The sequence below is a fragment of the Salmo trutta genome, chromosome 24, assembly GCF_901001165.1.
Source record: "Salmo trutta chromosome 24, fSalTru1.1, whole genome shotgun sequence".
NCBI lineage: Eukaryota > Metazoa > Chordata > Actinopteri > Salmoniformes > Salmonidae > Salmo > Salmo trutta.
The window spans coordinates 3,250,839-3,256,838 of NC_042980.1; the positions used below are offsets into that span (position 1 = coordinate 3,250,839).

At 50.6% G+C, this 6,000-nt stretch overlaps 2 non-coding genes and 1 pseudogene across 2 annotated transcripts; all 3 read left to right on the top strand.

Annotated features, from left to right (window-relative positions):
* Positions 1 to 1,889: 1,889 nt before the first annotated feature.
* LOC115161688 (U5 spliceosomal RNA) lies at positions 1,890 to 2,006 on the top strand. Its single transcript, XR_003869381.1, has one exon. It is a non-coding gene; the product is annotated as a U5 spliceosomal RNA (small nuclear RNA).
* A 2,442-nt stretch (positions 2,007 to 4,448) lies between these two features.
* LOC115161606 (uncharacterized) lies at positions 4,449 to 4,605 on the top strand (annotated as a pseudogene).
* A 403-nt stretch (positions 4,606 to 5,008) lies between these two features.
* LOC115161692 (U5 spliceosomal RNA) lies at positions 5,009 to 5,123 on the top strand. The gene has a single exon (XR_003869384.1). It is a non-coding gene; the product is annotated as a U5 spliceosomal RNA (small nuclear RNA).
* The last annotated feature ends 877 nt before the right edge of the window (positions 5,124 to 6,000 follow it).

A 6,000-nucleotide genomic window follows, 5' to 3' on the forward strand; every position in this document is an offset into this window, starting at 1 on the left:
TGTCGAGCACCCTCGTGGAAGAGATGAGAGGAATGGTGGAGGAGTTGGCAGGGAAGGGGGGTGTCTCCCCTTTACCTCCAACTCCTAGGAAGAAAGTTAAGAAGAGGGGGTGCTCGACAGGCAGTGGAGGGGGTTGCCAAGCGAGGGATGGGGATGGAAAGGTATCCTTGACCTTGCTGGACTCCTTAGCCCCTCCGTTTTGGGATGAGGGGGACTCCCAGGGCGTGGCCCAGTGTCGGGTGTCTGGGGGGGGATCTCAACTCCTCTTTGAGGAGATGGGGTCCCCTACTCTAAACCCGGATTTGTACAGGGAGAGAGGAATGGAGGGTGGTGGTGAGGAACCCAGGGTGCAGAGCACACCGAGGCCAAACACCATACCTGCATCCTGGGTTGGAGAGATGGAGGAGGACAGGGGGACGTCAGGTGAGGAGAAGACGTCCCCGCCGGATGAGAAGGAGCAGGGGAGCATCAGGTGAGCCTCCTGTTTTTTGTGATTGTTGTGTTTTTTTTGGATAAGTAATGGTTTTTGTTTATAATAGAACCTTATGTTAATTTTGTTTAGTTTAAATGTAAGGGGTTTAAGGGATTATGTTAAAAGGAGGGCGGCTTTTAGTTTTTTAGAGGGGGTGGGTTTTGATGTTTGTTTTTACAGGAGGTTCACCTGAGGGATGGAGGGGATGTTGTGAGGTTTAGTAGGGAGTGGGATAAGGGGGAGTCAATTTGGGGTATAGGTGGTGTTCACTCTACGGGGGTGGGGATTTTGTTTGGGAATAGGGAGGTTAGAGTAGAGGGCACTTTTGTTGTGAGCAGGGGAGGGTTTTGGGGGTGGATGTCACTTTTAGGGATAGTAGGTATAGGTTAGTGGTGGTGTATGGGGAACAGGTGGCGGCAGACAGGAGGGAGATGGTGGACTGTCTGGCGCCACTGTGTCACAAATAGGCACTTGATGATAGGAGGGGATTTTAACATAGATTTAGGGTTAGCGGGGGATAGTAGTGCAGGCGCCATTACCGGGCTAATGGCTTGCCATGGTCTGGTTGATGGCCTGCACACTACTCCGACAATGGCTGGTCCCACATGGCGCATCTCTCGGGGGGTTGCACGGAGGCTCGACTATATTTTTCTATCTAGGTCTTTGGGTCAGTTGTCTGGGCGGCTGTTGCCTGTGTTCTTCTCAGATCACGACGGGGTGCTCCTGCAGGTGGGTCCGCCAGTCTGCCTCTTCGGTAAGGGAGTACTGGAAATTAGATCGGGATGTGCTGGAGGAGCAAGCTTTCGTTGACGCCTTTTTTGGTTTCTTTCGGCGGCTTGAAGGCCACCGGTCCATGTGCGAGGGGGTGTTAGAGTGGTGGCATTTAGTTAAGGTAAGGATTAGGCCTTTTATAATAGGATATTGTAAGAGGACAAAAAGGGAGGAAAGGACGGAGGTGGATCGTATCCACCTCCCTCCGGAAATGGGGCTTGCTCCGTCTGCTCCACGCATCGACCCGGTATTGCAGTACTTCCGGGAACGGTGCAACACTTTTCTCCCATTGTCAAGGAAAAAAAATACACAAAGCTATGTAAAACAGCTAGCAGAAGAGGAATGAAAAAAGAAGAAACATCCAAACTGAAAGAAGGACGAAGGGCCCTTCATGGGGTCCCCCGTTTTCCCGCCATTTTACTTAAAAAAAAAAATACATTGGCCAGGATTGTGTGTGTGTGTGTGTGTGTCTGTTTTTGACCCCCCCTAAAAATACAATCACTTCACCAGGATTGTCTGTCTGTCTGTCTGTGACCTTTTACCCACAGCCCTCGAAAACTTGGAAGAGTGGGTTCGGGGACCACCTGCGGGAACCTGGCCTAGAGTGCACAGTGTGTGTCTCGGGCCCCGACCTCTGACTTCCATACGACTCTGGTTTCTCTTCATTATGCACAAGCCTTTCGCCTTTTACTAAAGACTTCCGTGGAGAGGAACATGTACGATTTCAACGTATTTTTGGAGGGGCTTTGCTTCTGGCAGAGCCCGGTATCTTGTTTCAAGAGAAATTGACAGAGATGACGCCGAGACTTTTTGCTCAGGCGTTTGACTTGAAGCCGGCTGACCGAACGGCGTATTTTTTCCACTCAAAGTAGTCGCTCGGGCAATTGAGTTCAAGCCCGACGACGACTGGCATATTTGCCGGGCTTTGAACAAATAGTCGCACTAGGCTTAAAGAGCTAGTGACTTAAAGACGCATTAGCGACTTGTTAAAAAAAACACCCGCTGAGGTCTGCCGAGACCCCCGGGGGCCCGGCGAGTGCAGGGGTCAATTTGTGGGTTATCGCTTCTCGGCCTTTTGGCTCAGATCAAGCTTGGTACCGAGGTGCCCCAAAACCCGCTGAGTCAAAAGGTCGAAGATGGTAGGGCGGAGAGTTTTTTTGGGTTGGAAACTTCTTTATTTTTCCCTCCAAATTTTTTTGAGTGCATTTATCAAGGAAAAATGGCGCGGAATTCAAGTAGCAGGTCGGTTCCTGGTATGGGTCTGGCGAACACGGTACGTTTTGCATGGAGAGATAAGGAGTTGGAGCCATCCGGGAGAGAAACCTTTTCGGAGGACGATCTTGATGGGGGTATTGAAGCTGGCGGTTAAGGACGTTTTTTGCCTCCAGGGGAATCCCACGGAAGCAGCTTATGATGTGACTTTTTATAATGAAGAAAAACATGATGAGATCATGCAGAAGGTGAGAGAAGTTGGAGCTGGAAGGCCGATGTGCCATTACGAGGTCACAAGCTTGGCGAGGAATAATTTTAGGGTGGTAACCGTAAACATCTATAACCCCCATGTCAAGGACGAAGAGGTGAGGGCCTTTCTGGGGAGGTATATGGACAAGTTATCCTCAGCAAGGCTCCTCAGGGACTCCCTGGGGTTTTGGAATGGGAGGAGAGGGTTCCAGGCCCTACTCAGGGAGGACCCAAAGGTACAGGGTGGCTACCTCCATCCTCCCGCTATGTTCTCCCTGGGGGCTAACAGGGGGATGTTCTTTTATGCACGTCAGCCCACGTTTTGCAGGCGTTGTATGGCCTACAAAACGGGTTAGCGTAAATATATAATATTATATGTCGGAGCGGGGTGCCGGGTTAGCGTAAATAGTTACTTAGGTGACGTTTTTGACCTCTCGTCTGGGGTCAGGCAGGGATGCCCGCTCTCGGCTCTCCTCTTCGTTCTGTACATGGAGCCTCTGGGGGCTGCCATTAGGGCAGACACAGGGGTGGAGGGCTTGCTGATACCTGGAAGTGGCGGTCACCGTGTCAAGTTGACGCAGTACGCCGACGACACCTCCTTGCTGCTTTGCAAAGACTTGTGCCTGACAAGGTCCCTTGCATACATTGGGGACTTCACCCGAGCGTCGGGAGCGGTTTTTAACCACGCAAAGTCTTCCGGAAGATGGAGTGGTAGGACGGATGTGCCCGGAGGGTTCTCTCTCTGTAACGGGGCCCTGTGGATTCTCGGGGTCCATTTTGAGACCTCCGGCTCAGCGACGCTGAACTGGAACATGGGCATCGCAGTGGTACAGAGGAAGCTAGCGATGTGGAGTGCCAGGTCTTTGTCCTTTTTAGGCAACGTCCTGTTTCGAAAGGTGGATGTATTGCCATCTCTATTGCATTCGGCCAAGTGGCTGCGTGCGCACCCCGAGGTTGAAGTCGCCCGAGTAGGTTTAGATCACAGGCACCTGTACGAGGAAGTCAGACGGGCAGTAAGTCCAGCACCTGTAGTGGGCATCCCGGCAGTGGTCTGGGAAGGAGTGCAGGCGCGGGGTCTGGACAACAGGCTCAAGGACCTGAATTGGTTGAGCCTCCACAAGTGTTTGCCGGTACTCTCCACCATGTACCGGCATAGCTTGGCGCGATCCCCCACCTGCCCAATACCTTCTCGTCGCAGGGAGGAGACTGTGCGCCATGTCTTTTGGGACTGTGCCATTGCCGGAGTAGTATGGGCGAAGGCACAGGTGTTGATAGGAAGGGTTAGAGGGGATTTTGTTTTGACGTGGGCTAGGTTAGAGAGAGGTGTAGGGAGAGCGAGGGGGACGGATAGGGATAGGTTTCTGCTCTGGCTTCTCATGAGCCTCTTTAAGCGGGGGCTGTGGGAAGCCAGGCAGAACATGGTCACGACAGGGAGAGATTGGGGGGTGGAAGGAATAGTGAGGAGGGTGGAAGGCGATTTGAGAGGGAGGATGAAGAGGGAGGAGAGGAAGTGGGGGCAGCATGCTGCCCGGGAGAGGCAGAAGGGGGGATTAGGGCTGGGGTTATTTTAGAATAGGAACGGGAAGATAGGGAAAGATAGATTGTAGGATGACGGGGAGGGAAAATGCTCCCCTGAGTTATTTGTTTGGGGTTTAGTTTGTTTTTGGAATACAAAAGCCATTATTATTTGAATTAGAATGAAAATTATGATTTTGTTAACTATGAATGGTTTTGATGGTAATAAATTAATTTTTCTAAAAATCTGTTCTTATCAGTTTAATATCTGATACGTCCCCCATCGGGGGACTACATATTAAATGGATTTTTTGAAATGGGGCTTGCTCCGTCCGCTCCACGCATCGACCCGGTATTGCAGTACTTCCGGGAACGGTGCAACACTTTTCTCCCATTGTCAAGGAAAAAAAATACAAAGCTATGTAAAACAGCTAGCAGAAGAAGTGAAGGAATGAAAAAAGAAGAAACATCCAAACTGAAAGATGGGCGAAGCGCCCTTCATGGGGTCCCCCGTTTTCCCGCCATTTTACAAAAAATATACATTGGCCAGGATTGTGTGTGTGTGTGTGTGTGTGTGTGTATCTCTGTGTGTGTGTGTGTCTCTGTGTGCCTGTGTCTCTCTGTTTTTGACCCCCCCTAAAAATACAATCACTTCACCAGGATTGTCTGTCTGTCTGTGACTTTTTACCTACAGCCCTCGAAAATTTGGAAGAGTGGGTTCGGGGACCACCCGCAGGAACCTGGCCTAGAGTGCACAGTGTGTGTCTCGGGCCCCGACCTCTGACTTCCATACATTTTTCTCTTCATTACGCACAAGCCTTTCGCCTTTTACTAAAGACTTCCGTGGAGAGGAACACTTACGAGTTCAACGTATTTTTGGAAGGGCTTTGCTTCTGGCAGAGCCCGGTATCTTGTTTCAAGAGATATTGACAGAGATGACGCTGAGACTTTTTGCTCAGGCGTTTGACTTGAAGCCGGCTGACCGACCGGCGTATTTTTCCACTCAAAGTAGTGGCTTGGGCAATTGAATTCAAGCCTGATGACGACTGGCGTGTTTGCCGGGCTTTGAACAAATAGTCGCACTAGGCTTAAAGAGCTAGTGACTTAAAGACGCATTAGCGAGTTTAAAAAAAACACCCGCCTGTCACCAGGGAAGCGTCGGGTGGGGAGGAGCCAACTTTTGCCAAACCGCTGAGGTCTGCCGAGACCCCCGGGTGCCCGGCAGGTGCAGGGGTCAATTTGTGGGTTTTCACTTCTCGGCCTTTTGGCTCAAACCAAGCGTGTGGCACGCCCGCAGTTTGATCAACGAAAGGAAAGAGAAGGTCATTGCGACGGGAGACTTTACGTCGGCCCCTTCGGCGCGACTTTTGAATACAATCCGGTTTGTCGGGAAAGAAATGGACGGAATGCAGTTCGTTATGGGAAGAAGGAGCTTCGCAAAAGATGTCATCTTTGGATTTCTTGGAGTGACGACAGAACGAATCTACTGCTACAGAGATTTTCCTCTACGGAATGCTTTCGAGGTCACCTTCACGGGGGATTACCTGTGTCAGGAAGCTTGGAACAAGTGCTTGGAACACAAGGACGAAACACCGATCTCCAACTTCAATGTGGAGCCTCTGTTCGCAAGTCGGGTAAGGACCATAACTGTCTGCATGCAAAATCCGTATGTGAAAGAGCAGGATATACGATCCTTCCTGGGTAAATACTGATTTACTGGGGGTTGGAACAAAATAAATGGATTATGATGGTATGTGGAACCAGAATAGAAAGTACGCTGT